Source organism: Papio anubis, chromosome 4, assembly GCF_008728515.1.
Source record: "Papio anubis isolate 15944 chromosome 4, Panubis1.0, whole genome shotgun sequence".
Taxonomy (NCBI): Eukaryota; Metazoa; Chordata; class Mammalia; order Primates; family Cercopithecidae; genus Papio; species Papio anubis.
The window spans coordinates 64,343,039-64,361,558 of NC_044979.1; positions in this window are offsets into that span (position 1 = coordinate 64,343,039).

The following is an 18,520-nucleotide window of genomic DNA, read 5'->3' on the forward strand; positions in this document are numbered from 1 at the left end:
CATTTTTTTTTTTTTTTTGAGTTGGGGGTCTTTCTATGTTGCCCAGACTGGAAGGAGTGATGTAATATCCAGTGTTCTCACCATAACAATGAACTACGTGACCCTTCCTTTTTATAAAAAAGGCTAGAAAGTTAGTTACAAAGGAGTGACTGGGTTTACAGTATTCTCACCATAACAACGATAACTATACGGGGTAATGCATGTGTCAATTAGCCTGATCAAATAGTTTATATATATATATATTTCAATACATTGTGTTGTACATGATGAATATATACAATTTTATATATTTTTTTTCTTTTTTAAACACATGGGGTCTCTCTATGTTGCCTAGAATGAACTCACACCGTTGGGCTCAAGCTATCCTCCTGCCTCAGCCTCCCTAGTAGCTGGACCTCCAAGCACATACCACAATACCTAGCTCTATTTTATCTTTTAACTTAAAAATAAATACAAATTTTTAAAAAGGAGTTAGAAAAACATGGTAAAAACAGCTGTTTTTAAACTATATATATATATACATATATGTATATATATAATTTTAACACAATGCTTGGCATATTTAAATGAATGTAACTAAATAGTGAACCTTAGACTAATTTCTGTTAACTATCAAATTGTGTATCTACCCTCTCAGTAACCCCACATGAATATCTAAAGGATATCTCTAAGTTAATATAGTCAAAACTGAAACCCCAAACATGATCTCCTCGACTCTTCCTTATTTCAGTCAAAAGCATCATCATCTATATATTTGCTAAAGCCAAAGTACAGGAGATTGTGTTTTTTTTTTTTTCTTATCTCCTCTCAACTTCAGCAAACTAACCTCAAAATCCAAACAAGTATCAAACTCACCCACAAAATATATCCCTGAATCTGTTTATTATACTTCAACTCCTTTAAAAATCTCCAAAGCCATCATAATTTCACGCTAGTTTCACCACCCTAATTCCATTATGTAGTCATTTTTTTTTTCCTAGTTTACCAAAGAAACCACTGAACAGATCTCTTTACTGTCAATCCATTCTCCACAGGAAAGTCTGAGTGGTATTTTGAAAAGAAAAAAAGTCATGACAATCACCTACTTAAATGTCTTCAGTGGTTTTTCTTCTTTTTTAAAATACAATCCAAATATTTTATGTGAGGAAATCTCTACCAGATCTGTCCCCTGTCTACCTTCTTAGTGTCAACTCATATCACAAGAACACTGATCATCTAACTGTTCCTCAGATAGGTAAAGCTTTCTAAAATTTTAGGTTCTTTGCAAGAGATTTTGATATGTCTCACACACATCCTTTTTGTTCTTCAAAAAGCTGTTTTTCTTTTGGCATTCAGTCTGAGGGTAAATGATACCTCTTTTTGTTGAGCTTTGCTTGAACTGACCGTGAAAAGAAATCAATCTGAGTTTGCATTATCTGCCTGGCATTTTTCATACTAGGTTAATAATCTGTGGTCTGTTCTTTGCCTACTAGCCCTAGATTTCAAGCTTAATGGACAATAGTAAATAATAAACCAATAAATCTTGAATAAATAAATGGACGAAGAAGAAACTGGTAAATGCTTGGCTTATTCTATTTTTTTTTTTTTTTTTTTTTTTTTTTCAGATGCAGTCTCACTCTATCGCCCAAGCTGGAATGCAGTGGCACGGTCTTGGCTCACTGCAACCTCTGCCTTCCAGGTTCAAGCGAGTCTCCTGCCTCAGCCTCCCTAGTAGCTGAGACAACAGGCATCCACCACCACGCCCGGCTAATTTTTTGTATTTTTAGTAGAAATGGGGTTTCACCGTGTTAGCCAGGATCATCTTGATCTCCTGACCTCGTGATCCACCTGCGTTGGCCTCCCAAAGTGCTGGGATTATAGGTGTGAGCCACCGCGCCCGGCCTATTCTATCAATTTTAAAGTCAGTTGAAGGCTAGGCTATGTACTGCTTCCTGTGGCACTCAGCAACATATTTTGTACAGATTTAGTAATCAATGAATATTTTTGATTAAAGTAAAATGTTCCATGTCTCTTCCCCCAGCCACCCACCCTGGGGAAGGAATTTTAGCATTAGCAGTTTTCTTACACCATGTAACAGGTGTGTTGTTTCTGATTTTACCATGTGTTGCTGAATTGAGAACAGGTGTGCCATTTCAGACATTTCTCCAGTTGTATATTTAGTAGTAAAATAACTACAATAAGTATTTTATATTAATGTAGAAAATAGTTTTACGTTAAATGACATATGAATGTATCTACAGTGACTTAGAGACATTGTGAATCATTTCACTGCAATCCTAAGTTCTACATTAAATCCAGCAGCTTGCAGGTGCTACCTCAAGACTAATTAAGAAACACATATGAAAATAAGATTATTTGGTTAGCAGAAAGTCATAGAATTTTAGAGCTAGAAGAGAATTTAGAGATTGCTAAGATTTGTGATTTCTTATTTAATAAATTGAAGGCCATAAATGTTATTGACTTGCCCAATTTCTTACAAATATATTTAGTAATCTCTTACCAGTCTTGATAGTTACACTTCTAAAAATTCTGTGGTTACCAAAGTCATAATTAGAAAATTAAATAGCTAATTTTAAAAGGAAATATAGAAAAAAGTAATAAAACTGCGCAATTCACATCAGCTTATAATGTCTTCATTTAAAAATTAATTAGATTCATGGTAGGAAAGAGCCACTCAAGTAGCTACCCTTTCTTAAGCATTATCTCTTCAGAATGTTCATGAATACAGTACCACGATCTCCTGAGGCAGATTGCAACACAACTTTTCAGGTAAAAGTTGGACCAATTTTTGACTTTTACAAACCAGATCCTACTACTTTGAACTAAATGACTTTTGGATTTGTATATGCTTTGCTTTTTGTCATTTTTCCTGATCTGGATAAATTACATGTGTAATCCTCTGGTGTTTAAAAACTATTAGCAGTTAATATTGATATATTCAAGTGTACCGTGTATTCTTTTCTATTAATCTCTACCATGTAAAGAGAGGTATTTTTCCTTCTTTAGAAATCTCAAAAATATATCTACATGGACAAATGAGCAGAAATTATCATTGTGGTTTGTTAGTAAGGGAATTGGAGAAAATCACTGTAGAAAGACCATACATTTTAGCATTAGTGTCAACAGGCATAAAACCAAGTTTTCTCAAAACTTCATTGAAGAGAAATAACAGTACATGGACAAACAGGTCATAGCATACATTTCTTCACTCAGTCCAATGTTCTCAAATTGTGTCTTTATATTTTAGCTTATGAAAGTGTTTATAATAGATACTAGTTATAGTGTATAATATATTAATAGTATATAGTATGTAATAGATACACTATTATATGCTGGCTATATATGTTATATAACTATATAAGTTATAGTATATATTATATAATAGACACTTAGTTCAGAGAAGATAAGGTCTGCCTTCCTCTCTTGTTCTCTCTCCTCTTCTTTTTTTTTTCTGTACAAAAGATTGGTATGGAAAGATTAGCTAAGACATTGATTAATGTGGAATGGTTATTTAACTCAAACTAGGGCTCTCACAGGGGCTGATTGGATAGATAGTTTTGTGTGTGCTAGATACATCAGTTTACTTGAAAAAATTGGAAATAAATAACAGGAAATTGGTTGGTGCTCAGATAATTATTGAAAAGCAAAACATAAAATTAAGCTAGGAAAATAATAAGAATCCTTTATTCTCCTCTTCCACTCATGGTGAATCAGGACCAGTACAATAAATCACCCTCAATACTTCCCGTGAATGGCAACTGCTAAAGGGAAGCTTCTGCCTCTCATCATACACACTACCTCAGGGGGAAAAAAAGAGATCATTACAATGGAGGCCAAAGAGTGGTAAGAAAGTTCCACTTATTTTTATGCCTACTTATTTTTATTTTATACATCTAAATAATTTGTACATGTTGGTTAAGTATGGAGAATTGAACGGTGTTAAAACTAATTGTTGTTTCTAATTTCATAAAAATATTCCAATTATGGCAATCTCTAGCTGTGTGCTAAAAATTATTTAAAATAAATTCCAAGATATTCTTTTATTGCTTGAATGGAAAATGTTCAGGGCCTTATCTGCTATCTAGTATAATCTTGTCATTTTTGTGGCCACTTATGCTGCAACTTTGAGTTTTTAGGATTTCCACAAAAAAAAAAAAAGCCTGCTTTTCAAGAATGGGAGTAAACTTTTCATTTTGCCTTGAAAAAGTTTCTTTTCTTCATAATTTAAACCCATACACATAAATACACACCTCTGTTTGAGAATAAAAAGCATCGGAAAAAGGAGTTATTTATGTCTCACTGCAAAAAGCTATATCCGTATTTGTTTTTAGACTTGAAAATGAAGAATGAGAAGAGTCAAAATAACAACATTTAGTTAGCTCCTTCATTTTACAACTGAAGAAACAGGTTATAGCAAGGTTATTGGTACTAGAAAGGAATCAGTGGCTATTGACCTCCAGCTCTATGGAAAATAAAAGACATGAAGGATCCTTGTCATCAGCTACATTGTGGGGTCTTGAGACAATATGACCAGAATCATGTAATAGCCTCATTATGTTTTATGTCATTTAGAATTATTTAAAAAACGTGAAGACAAAATAAATCTGTAATTTGGAGAAAATGTGCTTGCGTAATATATTTTAGAACATCCAAATATAGCAATAAAAATAAAAATAAAATAAAATGACTTAAGAAGGAAAATGGCTTAAAAATACAATGAAATAAAATAAATTGAAATGTCTTAGTGACTATGTGAGGTTGTCACTCTTTACCTTAAAAAATTTGTTTTAACCTTGTGGAACAACTTTTAAAATAGCAGCTACATAATTTAATTTGGGCACACATTTATAGGTTATAAACTTATTAGCAAGGAGTTTTGGGGAGAAAAGATTAGAATTTATTGCCGAGTATGTCCAAAAAAAAAAAAAAAAGCACAGAAAAAATCTGAAATTATACAAGAATAGAATTAGATTTAAATAAAAATTTAAGCAGTACATCTGTTAAAGAAAGTGAAATTATGATGGCACTTAACTGTTGATTCTTTTGTGTGAACCATGAATTGTGTTTACAAAAATGCTATGTTTCAATTACATTTTTAGAAAATAAAAGGTTTGTGCCTTTGAAAAGGAAAAGGACTCTCAAGAGCAAGATGTCAAATTACTGGAGCAGAACTACACTAAATAAAGATCCCCTGCCAGGTGGATAATCCCCTGATTATAGAAATTAGGAAAATAAATTAAACATGTTTTACTAAATTCACTTTTTAAATTAAAAAGTTACAAAGGATATAGGTTTTAATAGAACCTACATGAAGTAAAGCATGTATGACATTGTATTTTAGGCTTTCCTTTTTCTTTTGTTATCTTTTAGGGGCAGGTCTAGATAATTGTTATAAATACATTCAGGCCCTGTATGAGAAGGCAATACTATAGGTGAAAAATAATTAAGGCAGTCCCTAGTTACAAACAGAATACTTTTTTCAGTCTGTCACTAGCATTTCATCAGGCTATTAATGATTCAGGAGCCCAAAGATTTTAAAATCTTTCAATATTATATATAGATGAAAGTAAGTTACGTTTTGAAAGTATAAAGGGAAACCTAAAACAAATGACTGATAACAAAGAATTCCAGCGGCTTTGGGTTCTTTGTATTTCCTTAGAACTTCAATTGTAGTATATACTGAAAGATTACAAATTATGAATGCTAATAAAGATGACAGCAGCAGCCCGTCTGGGATGGCCACTGAGAAGATGTCGGCTAGTGTGAGGGGAGGTACAGAGGGGCTGTGTGCTTCGTGGAGTCAGTGGGGGCCTCGCCAGCTTCCAGGTCGTCTGGGTGGGAGGCCAGTGTTCCTCGGCACCGCTACAGCTGCCCAGCTATAGTTCCAGACCCTGGCATACCTGTGCTGTTGGAGGCTGGGAGCTGGCAGGAGCCCCACCTCCAACCTAGTTGGTGGGATGGGAGCCCCTCACTCCCTGGTGCAGCTGCAGTTGCCCAGCCGAAGCTCCAGACATGGGCATCCCTGCACCCGTGGGGACCTGGGAAGTCACCCTCATCCCGCAGGCTCCCTGCTTCCATTGCCTGGTTTCTCTGCTCCCAGGGCTTGTTGTGATTTCAGAGCAAAGTTGAGGATGAACACAGGCGCTGTGGCAACCTGGCCAGTTGTGCACACACTCAGGGCAGCATTGATATGCCAGTCCCCTGCTGCCTTAGCCCCCTCCAGACTTTGAGTGCTGACTAGTGTGGGAAGGAGGTTGATGGAGATGCCAAAGGCAGCTCAGGGTGGCCCTGCAGGCATCCCTAGATATGAACAGCCTGGGTGCCTTGGATGACATGTAGATGGCAGCAGGAGGCAGACAGGCTCCTGGGCAGAAAGGGGTGGATCCTGGTAAAGCCCCACCTTCCCGCGAGAAATGGCCGAAGGCATGGGGGCCAGGTTGTGAGTTCCAGGTGGAGTCTGTGGCTTGAAGTGAAAACTTACTGTGCTTTTCCCAGGCCTTTCCCATGGCCACCCATAGACCAATTAACATGCACGTCCTCCTATCTGAAGCCTATAAGCCATTCCTTCCCCCCACCCCACCCCCCACCCCGCCCACGCCACCCACCCGGACTCAGCCAGACACACAAAGACCAGACAACCTGCCTGCAGAGAGGAGCTACACACACATACTCAGGGTCTTTCCTCTTTGCTAAGAACCGCATATTTCTTCGTATGACTTGCCAGTGGAAAGGAGCTACCCACTTCAGGCCCCCTGAGAGCTGTACGGTTGCTTTATAAAGCGCCTCTCGGCTTTGCTTACCCTCTAGTTTTCTATGTACCTCGGTCTTCCTAGATGTGGGACAAAACTTGGAATCTGCTAAATGGCGGGAATGAAAGAGTTGTAACACAGGCAAGGCTGAAACAGACACCCCCTTCCCCTACCCCCGACTCTCCATGTTGCAAATGACCGGGAGAGCAGAGCTGCAGCCCTTCGGGAAGCCCAGACCTAGCTCATGCACCCCTTCCCACTCCATACCTGGGTCACTCTTGTAGATCCTGGCTGGCAGCATGAGCCAGGCACAGCCTGCCACGCTGAGTGGGCGGCAGAAGGAGCCCAGCAGGCCTGAGCAAAACTTAGGCAAAGGTGCCACCGGACACAGAGGCTTCAGACTGGGAGAGTGACACCTTAAGGATTCTATGGCAATAATTTATTATCTTAAATAACAGGATATATTTTGTATGACACATATATGATATCCTATGAATTTCAGTCAGGGTTATGTTGATGAATGTTCAAAAACTTATTTTTCAGGAGAAAAGCATCCATGATCTTTTGTTGATTTCTGTGGTGTAAATACTCCCAGCGAAGCCACTTTTTAACTGTCAGCAAGACATCTTAAAATGCTGAGTTGGAAGTAGATATGGACCATACCATGGGCTCTCAAAAGAAGGTATGAGTCTACTCCAGCAACCACTGATCTTAACTCATCATCCATGCTTTTCTATACATAGAATATCTTACCATTAGGTCTGGGCACAAAAACTTAACTCACCTATGTAATTTCTACATGATTTTGTGTCAATTACATTTTTGCTTTGGATGAAATGATCAGTACCTATGGCCCCTTAATAACTTCACAAAGTTATTAAGCTAGAAAATTTTATACATGATTGAGATGCAGAATGGCCTTTTGAAATTTTAACATAACATACTAATTTGCTTGAGAAAAAAATATTTTGTAATAAGACTTCATCTTACATAGGTCAGAGATGTGTTACATAGTAAAGAAGTAAACAGCTAATTTTGGGGGCAACTGACTTTATTTGTACGTTATCATTGTCCCCACTTCTTCACTATCAGTGTGTTCCAGACTATGTGCTTGCCCCTTCAATTATATAATTCTACACACCCACACCCAGAACATTAAAGTAAAATTAGGAAACTGGTTTTAATGACTACATAGAATCCTTTTGTATGAATATGTTCTGATTTTCTCCCTAGCCTTAATTTTTTTGCCTCTTCTGCTGTTGTGTTTTTTTCTAGTTTTATATGTTGTATCCGAAAAAGCCCTTAAAATCACTTTGTAATTTATAAGGAGAGGTATAAGTATACAAACAAGTTAAAAACCTTTCTCATACAGTTGATCCTCATTCTTTATGGATCCTATATTTGGAAAATTTGCCTATTCACTAAAAGTTGTTCGTAACCTTCATGTCAGCACTCATGTTTTCACAGTTATTTGTGAAATGCACAGAATTGTGACAAATTTGAGTCACCTGGGGCAAATGTTCCCAGATGACATCAAATAAAGTGACACCCTGTCTTTCTTGCTTCAGGTCTCAGACTATAGAACAAGTATCTTGTTTCAAGATGTACTTAAAGCCAAGGTTTTCACATTTTAATGCTTTTTGTTGCAATTTTGTTGCTTAAAATGGTCAAGAAGAGTAGTGCTGAAGTACTCTCTGGTGTTCCTAAATACAGGAAGACTGTGATGTGTCTTAATGAGAAAATACATGTGCCACATAAACTGTTCAGGCATGAGTTATGTGCAGTTGGCTGTGAGCTCAATGCGAATTAATTGATAATAGAGTACATATAAGAATAAGTGTTTGGCCCTGTACTCACAAGGTTTATTATTTACTCACAAGGTTTGTAATCTATTTGTTGAACTTCTATTTAAATGAGATACTTAGGGTTATTTTAAATTATATTTTCACTATTGCTTAAGCTTATCATTTTAAAATTATAATCTTCCTAGTTAGGAAAGTGGAAATTAGAACAAGAGTTAGTGGAAAAGTCACAAAATAGTCTTCATTCCATTTTCGCAAGATCATACCACAAGAATTGTCCCGGAGGCAGTGAGGCAAGATAGTGGAATAGAAGCCAGCACTGTTCATAACCTGTGCTGTAACACCAAATTTTAACAATTATCTGCACACAGAAAAGTATAATCACAAGAACTAAAAATCAGGTGAGCAATCACAGTACCTGGTTTTAATTTCGTATCATTGAAAAAGGCATTGAAGAGGTTCTGAGAGACAGTCTTGAACCACAGATCCCACCAGAGAGTATGTACATTTGGCGGAAAAAGAGCACAGTAAATGGGGGTTATTACTTTGAATTCAGTTCTGCCCTGCCATAGTAGAGAACAAACCTGAACTGAGTTCAGCCAGTGACCACACACAGAGGGAGCATTTAGACTATATCTAGCCAAAGGAGAGTCATCCATTCCATTGGTCAGAACTTGAGTTGCTTGGAAAGTCTCACAACTACAGGTCAAAATGCTCTGGGTCACTAAACAAACTGAAAAGGCACTCTAGCACCCAGGGACTGATTCCTAGGCAACTCCTAATGCTGGGCTGAAAGTCAGAGGACTAGGGTGGCATGTGACCTAGGGAGACACTAGCTGAGGTAGCTAAACAAAAGCTTACATTACTCTAACCCAACTCCAAGCTGTGGAGCTCCCAACAACAAAAATGTCCCCTTCCTTCTGCTTAAGTGGAAGAAAGTAAAGACTGGAAAGGATTTTGTCTTGCATCTTGGATATCAGCTCAGTCATAATAGGACAGGGCATCTGGCAGAATCGTGAGACCCTTATTCCAGGCCCTGTGTCCCTGGGGATTCATCACTGCTGACTAAATAGCCCTTGGGCCCTGAGTAACCACCAGTGATACCCAGGTAGTATGCCATGGGCCTTGTACTCTAAGGCATGCTGGCTACAGGTGTGATCCAGCATGTTACTGGCTGTGGTGGCTATAGTGACATACTCCTTCTGTTTGAGAAAAGCAGAGGGAAAATTAAATGGGACTCTGTCTTGCATCTTTGGTACCAGCTTGGCTACAGTGGGATAGAGAAACACGAAGGCTTTTGGGGTCCTTTAGTTTAGGACCAGATTCATGGACAGCACTTCTAGACCTGACCTGGGCCAGAGGTTAACCCACTGCCCTGAAGGGTGAGTCCCAGACCTGACAGTATTCACCACAAACTGATTGAAGAGCCCTTGAGCTTTAAGTGAACTATGGTGGTTGACCTGGAAGAACTTCCTTGTGGGCTAATGGTGGTGGTGCCCACAGGGAGGGGCTCCTCTGTCTGTGGAAAGGGGAAGGAAAAGCTGTAAAGACTTAATATTGTGGTTTGAGTGCCAGCTTAGCCACAGTACAATAGAACATCAAAGAAATTTTTAAAGTTTTTGACTCTAATACCTGGCTTCCAGAGAGCATATCTGGACCCACCTGGGGACTGGGAGAACTCACTGCCCTGAAGGAAGGGCACAAACCCGGATGGCTTAGACACCTACTGATTGTAAAGCCCTAGGGCCTTGAGTGAACATAGGTGATAGCAAATAGTGGTTATAACAGGTCTTGGGCAATCCCCAGTGCTGTCCTGGCTCAGGTCTGACCCAGTGCACTGCCAGTGGTGGTGGCCACATGTGTGCTTGCATCACTACACCCCCAGTTCCATATGGCTCAGCAGAGACAGAGAGAGACTCTGTTTGAGGAAATGAAGATGAAAGAATAAGTGTCTCTGTCTGGTAATCTAGAGAATCCTGGAATTTATCCAAGACCATAAAGGCAGTACCTCTACCAGTATGAAAAAACACAGCAATATTGAAGCCTAATTCCCTTTGAACACCTGGAAAGCCTTCTCAAGAAAAATGGTGACAAACAGGCCCAGACAGTGAAGACTACAATAGATACCTAACTCTTCAATTCCCAGACATCTACAAACATCAAGATTATCCAGGAAAACATGACTTCACAAAACAAACTAAATAAGGCATCAGGGACTAATCTTAGAGAAACGGAGACATGCAACCTTTCAGAGATAATTCAAATTAGTGGTTTTGAGGGCACTCAAAGAAATTCAAGATAACACAGAGAAGAAATTCAGAACCCTATCAGGTAAGTTTAACAAAGATATTAAAACAATTTAAAAGAATTAACAGAAATTCTAGAGTTGAAAAGTACAGTTGACATACTGAAGGATGTAGACATCTTTTAATAGCATAATTCATTGAGCAGAACAAAGATTTAGTGAGTTTAGAGACATGGTGTATGAAAATAGTCAAAGGAGATAAAAGAAAAAAGAATAGAATACAGTAAAACATGCCTACAAGATCTAGAAAATAGCCTCAACAGGGCAAATCTAAGAGCCATTGACCTTAAAGAGGTGGTAGAAAAAGAGATAGGGGTAGAAAGTTCATTAAAAAGACTAATATTAGATAATTTCCCAATCCTAGAGAAATATATGAATATCCAAGTACAAGAAGTTTATAGAACACCAAGCAGATTTAACCCAAAGAAGACTATCTCAAAGCATTTAATAATCAAACTCCCAAAGATCAAGTATAAAGAAAGGATCACAAAATCAGCAAGAAAAACTAATAACATACAATGGAGCTCCAATATGTCTGGCAGCAGAGGTTTCAGTGGAAATATTACAGACCAGGAAAGAGTGGCATGACATATTTAAAGTGCTGAAGTAAAAAAATAAAATAAATCTTTTACCCTATAATAGTATACCAAGTCTAGTTATCCTTCAAGCATGAAAGAGAAATAAATACTTTCCAAGACAAATAAAACCAGACTTATCCTACAAGAAATGCTTAAGGCAGTTCTTCAATCTGAATGAAAAGGATGTTAATGAACAAGGAAACAAAAATCATCTGAAGGTAAATAACTCACTGGAGATAGGAAGCAAATGGAAAACACAGAATATGGTAACACTGTAATTGTGGTGTGTAAACTTCTCCTATCTTAATCCTTTTCCTCTTTGCCCCAAGAATACTCACCGACAGCACTTGTGGCTGCAGTGGTTATCTTGAGATAACTATGCCATGAAATATCTCACTTTTATTGTTATTTTCACATTGCTTTAATACATTAACTTTGAAAACCCTATTTATAGCATTCTCTGTTTCTGGTAGTGGTCTTTCCATTTACAAAATATAGTAACTCTCAATCACTAAAAATGTCAAATCTTAGAAAATGTAGCATTCCTATGTGTGAGGTTAACATCATTGTTTGATAGTTGTTGGCCGAAGATTCATTTGATGAATTCGATTTTTTCTGAAATAGATGATTCTGATGATTCAGATAATTCTAATATTAGTTCTGTTTAGGAAACAGTTTTTATCCTTTATTTTCACATTTAAGAAAGGAAAGAAGGAAGAGAAGACTACAAAATAACCAGAAAAAAATAACAAAATAGCAGTAGTAAGTCATTACTTATCAATGATACCATTGAACATAAATGGGAGTAAACTCTCCAATCAAAAGTCATAGAGTAGTGAAATGGATTTTTAAAAAGACTCATGGACCTGTTGCCTGCAAGAAACACACTTCACCTGTAAAGAAACACAGATACTGAAAATAAAGGGATGGAAAAATATAATCCATGCCAATGGAAACAAACAAACAAAAAGCAGAAGTAGCTGTACTTACATCAGACAAAATAGGTTTAAAGAAAAACACTACAATAAAAGACAAAGAAGGACATTATATAATGATAAAGAGGTCCATTTAGCAACAGGATATAACCACTATAACTATATATGCAGTCAACACTAGAATACTCACATATAAAGAAAATATTATGAGAGAGAAAGAAAAAGAGAGAGAGAGAGAGAAAAAAAAGAGAGAGACTTCAATACAATAATAGTTGGAGACTTCAGCATCCCACTTTTGGGTTTAGAAAGAAGTCCCAGACAGAAATTCAAGTAAGAAACATCAGACTTAATCTGAACTATAGAAAACATAAACCTAATAGATATTTACAGAACATTTCATTCAATAACTGCAGAATGCACATTATTCTCCTCAGCACATGGATCATGCTCAAGAATAGACCATGTTAGGTCACAAAACAAGTATTAAAACATTTTAAAATATTGAAAAAAAAAATTTTTTAAGATGGAGTCTCACTCTGTTGCCCAAACTGGAGTGCAGTGGCACCATCTCTGCTCACTGCAAGCGCTGCCTCCCAGGTTCACGCTGTTCTCCTGCCTCAGCCTCCCAAGTACCTGGGACTACAGGCGCCTGCCAACACATCCAGCTAATTTTTTGTATTTTTAGTAGAAATGGGGTTCCACTGTGTTAGCCAGGATCGTCTCGATCTCCTAAATTCATATCTGTCTGCCTTGGCCTCCCAAAGTGCTAGGATTACAGGTGTGAGCCACCACACCTGGCCAAAAAAATTGAAAATTTAAAATATTGAAATTTTTAAAATATCAAAATTGATAAAATATTGAAATTTTATGAAGCATCGTATCTGACCACAATGGACTAAAACTAGATATCAACAGCTAGAGGAATTTTGGAAATTATACTAACACGTGGAAATTAAACAATATGAGCCTGAAGGACTAGTGGGTCAATAAAAAAGTAAGAAATAATTGAAAAATTTCTGGAAACAAGTGATAATGAAAACACAACATACCCAAACCTATGAGATACAGCAAAAACAGTATGTAGAGGGAGATTTATAGCTATAATTGCTTGTATCAGAAAACAAATAAAACTTCTAATAAATAACCTAAGAATGCATCTTAAAGAAGTAGAAAAAGAAGAGCAAATTGAACCCAAAATTATTAGAAGAAAAGAAATGACAAAGATTAGAGCAGAAGTAAATGAATTTGAAATGAGGAAAATAATACAAAACATCAACAAAACAAAAAGCTGTTTTTTTTTTTTTTTAAAAGAAGAGAAAATTCACAAACCTTTAGGTAGATTAACAAAGAAAAAAGAGAGAAGACAGAAATAAATAAAATCAGAGTTGAAAAATGAGACGTTAAAACTGATACCACAGGAATTCAAAGGATCATTAATGGCTATTATGATCAACTATTGCAAATAATTTGAAAAATCTAACTTTAATTGTTAAATTTCAAATGGATAAATTCCCAGCCACATATAATCTACCGAGATTGAACCATGAAGAAATCCAAATCATGAACAGACTAATAACACTTAATGAGATGGAAGCTGTAATAAAAAGTCTCCCAGCAAATAAAACCTGGGACCCAATGGCTTCACTACTACTAAATTCTACAAAACATTTAAAGAAGAACTAATACCAATTCTACTCAAACTATTCAAAGAAAAAAAAAAAAAAAAAAAGAGGAGGGAATACTTCCAAACTCATTCTACAAAGCCAATATTACTTTGATACCAAAACCAGACAAAGACACACACACAAAACCAAAACTGAAGGCCATTATCTCTCATGAATATCAATGCAAAAATCCTCAATAAAACACTAGCAAACCAAATTGAACAACACAGTAAAAAGATCATTCATAGCAACCAAATGGGATTTATCCCAGAGATGTGAGAATGGTTCAGAATATTCATATTAGTCAATGTAATATATTATACCAACAGAAAAAAGGAGAAAAACCATACGATCATTTCAACTGATGCTCAAAAAGCATTAAAATTCAGCATCCTTTCATAATATAAATTCTCAAAAAGCTGGGTATAGAAGGAACATACTTCAACATAATAGCCATATTCAACAGATCCACAATGAGGAATAGAAGTATAGAAGACAATGGGGAAAAACTGAAAGCCTTTTCTCAAATACTTGAAACAAAACCAGGATGCCCACAGTCACCACTGTTGTTTAACATAGTCCTAAAAGTCCTAGCTAGAGCAATCAGAGAAGAGAAAGATATAAATGGGATCCAAATTGAGAAGAAGTAGTTGAATTATCCTTGTTTTCAGATTATATAATGTTATATTTAGAAAGCCTAAAGTCTCGACCAAAAAACTATTAGAACTGATAAAAAAGTTCAGTAACACTGTAGGATAAAAGATCAACATACAAAAATCAGTAATGTGTTTATACACCAACAGTGAAAAATCTGAAATATAAATAAAAAGCAATAATCTAATTTACAATAGCCAAAAATAAAATTAAATACCTAGGAAAACAAAAAAAATAAAGATCTCTATAATAAAACCATATAATACTGATGAAAGAAATGGAAAAGAACACCAAAAGAATGGAAAGATATTCTATGTTCATGAATTGTATGAATCAATATTGTTAAAATGTCTACACTATCCAAAGCAATCTACAGATTCAGTGAAATTCCTATCAACATATCAATGACATTCTTCTCAAAAACAGAAAAAACAATTCTAAAATTTATATGGAACCACAAAAGACTCAGAATAGCCAAAGCTCGCCTGAGCAAAAAGAGCACGACTAGAGGAATTACATTACCTGACTTCAAATTATACTACAGAGCTATAGTAAGTAAAACACCATGCTATTGGCATAAAAACAGACATATAGACCAATGGAATAGAATATAGAACCCAGAAACAAATCCACACACCTATAGCGAACTAATTTTTGACAAAGGTGCCAAGAATATACATTGGAGAAAGGACAGTCTCTTTATTATAATAAATGTTGCTGATAATAAAACCTCTATCCACATAAAATTGAATGAAACTAGGCCCCTATCTCTCAATGTATACAAAAATCAAATAAAAGTGAATAAAGGCCTTAAATCTAAGACATCAAACTATAAAACTGCTACAAGAAAACATTGGGGAAACTCCAGGATGTTGGTCTTGGCAAAAATATCTTGAGTAATACCCCACAGCCATAGGCAACCAAAGCAAAAATGCACAAATGGGATCACATCAAGTTTAAAGGCTTCTTCACATTGAAGGAAACAATCAACAAAATGAAGAGGCAAAAGAGGCAAATGACAGAAAGGAAGACAATATTTGCAGACTACCCGTCTGGCATGACTTAGCTCTCTGTCCCCATCCAGATCTCAATTTGTAGCTGCCATAATTCCCATGTGTTGTGGGAAAGACCTGGTAGGAGATAATTGAGTCATGGGAGTGGGTCTTTCACATGGTGTTCTTGTGACAGAGAAAAAGCCTCATGAGATCTAATGGTTGTAAAAATGGGAGTTTTCTGGCACAACCTCTCTCTTTGACTACTGCCATCCATGTAGGATGTGACTGGCTCCTCCTTGCCTTCTGCCATGATTGTGAGGCCTCCCCACCCATGTGAAACTGCAAGTCCACTAAACTTATTTCTTTTGTAAATTGCCCAGCCTTGGGTATGTCTTTACCAGCAGTGTGAAAACAGACTAATACAGTAAATTGGTACCAGTAGAATGGGGTGTTGCTGAAAAGATACCTCAAAATATGGAAGCCACTTTGGAACTGGGTAACAGGAAGGGATAGGAACAGTTTGGAGGGCTCGGAAGAAGACAGGAAAGTGTGGGAAAGTTTGGAACTCCGTAGAAACTTGTTGAATGGCTTTGACCAAAATGCTGATAATGATATGGGCAGTAGGGTCCAGGCTGAGGTGGTCTCAGCTGGAGATGAGAAACTTGTTGGGAACTGGTGCAAAAGTGACTCTTCTTATGTTTTAGCAAAGAGACTGGTGACATTTTGCCCCTGACCTAGAGATCTGTAGAACTTTGAACTTGAGGGAAGTGGTTTGGGGTATCTGGTAGAAGAAATTTCTACGCACCAGAGCATTCAAGAGGTGACTTGGGTACTGTTAAAGGCATTCAGTTTTAAAACGGAAACATCATAAAGTTCAGAAATTTTGCAGACTGAAAATGCAATAGAAAATAAAATCCTGGTCGGGTGCCGTGGCTCACACCTGTAATCCCAGCACTTTGGGAGACCGAGATGGGCAGATCAAAAGGTCAGTAGTTTGAGACCAGCCTGGCCAATATGATGAAACTCTGTTTCTACTAAAAATACATAAATTAGCTGGATGTGGTGGCAGGTACCTTTAGTTCCAGCTACTCAGAGGGCTGGGGCAGGAGAATTGCTTGTAGCTGGGAGTTGGAGGTTTCAGTGAACTGACATCACGCCACTGCCCTCCAGCCTGGGTGATAGAGTGAGACTCCATTTTAAAAATAAATACATAAATCAAAATAAAAAGTAAAGAAAATCCCATTTCCAGAGGAGAAACTCAAGCTGGCTGAAGAAATTTGCATAAGTAATGAGGAGCCTAATGTTAATCACTAAGACATTGGGGAAAATGTCTCCAGGACATGCCAGAGTTCTTTGCAGCAGCCCTTACCATCACAAACCCAGAGGTTTAGGAGGAAAAAGTGGTTTCATGGCCCAGGCCCAGGGTCTCTCTGCTGTGTGCAGTCTAGGGACAGCTTCGGTTGTTGCTTCAGAGGGTGGAAGCTCCAAGCCTTGGCAACTTCCATGTGGTATCTAGCCTGACAGTACACAGGAGTCAAGAACTGAGGTTTGGGAACCTCCACCTGGATTTCAGAAGATACATGGTAATGCCTGGACACCCAGATATAAGTTTGTTGCAGGGCCAGGGCCCTCATGGAAAACCTCTTCCAGGGCAGTGCAGAAGGGAAATGTGGGGTAGGAGCCCCCACACAGAGTCACTACTAAGGTACCACGTGGTGCAGCTGTGAGAAAAGGGCCATCATCCACCAGGCACCAGAATAGTAGATTCACTGACAGCTTGCACCATGCATCTGGAAAAGCCACAGACACTCAATGCTGGCCCATGAAGCAGCTGAGAGGAAGGCTACACCTTGCAAAGCAACAGGAGTGGAGCTGACCAAGGCCATGAGAACCCACCTCTTGCATCAGTGTGACCTGGATGTAAGCAAGATGATCATTTTGAAGCTTTAATATTTGACTGCCCCACTGGATTTTGGACTTGCACAGGACCTATAGCCTCTTTGTTTTGGCCAATTTCTCCCATTTTGAATGCCTGTATTTACGCAATGCCTGTACCCTCATTGTATCTAGGAAGTAACTACCATAATTTGATTTTATGGCTTATAGGAGAAACAGATTTGCTTTGTCTCAGATTAGACATTGAACTGTGGACTTTTGAGTTAATGCTGAAATGAGTTGAGACTTTGGGGGGCTGTCAGGAATGCATGATTGGTTTTGAAATGTGAAGACATGAGATTTGGGAGGGGCCAGAGATGGAATGATATGGCTTGGTTCTATGTCCCAACTCAAATCTCATCTTATTGCTCCTACAATTCCCAAGTGTTGTGGTAGAGACCCAGTGAGAGATAACTGAATCATGGAGGTGGGTCTTTCCCATACTGTTCTTATGATAGTGAATAAGTCGCATGAGATCTGATGGCTTTAAAAATGGGAGTTTCCGTGCACAAGATCTCTCTTTGCCTGCCGCATAATATGTGGCTTGCTCCTCCTTGCCTTCTGTCATAATTGTGAGGCCTCCTCAGCCATGTAGAATTGTAAGTCTATTAAGCCTCTGTCTGTTGTAAATTGCCCAGTCTTGGGTGTGTCTTTATCAGCAGTGGGAAAATGGACAAATACACCACCTGACAAGGGATTAATAACCAGGATATATAAGGAGCTCAAACAACTTTATAGGAAATAATTTAATAATTCAATAAAAAAAAGGGCAAAGTATTTGAATGGACATTTCTGAAAGAAGACATACAAATAAATGGAAGCAGATAAAAGAAAAGATGCTCGGAGTAATGTGAATCAAACTGCAATAAAATATCATGTCACTCTAGTTAAAATGGATTATAG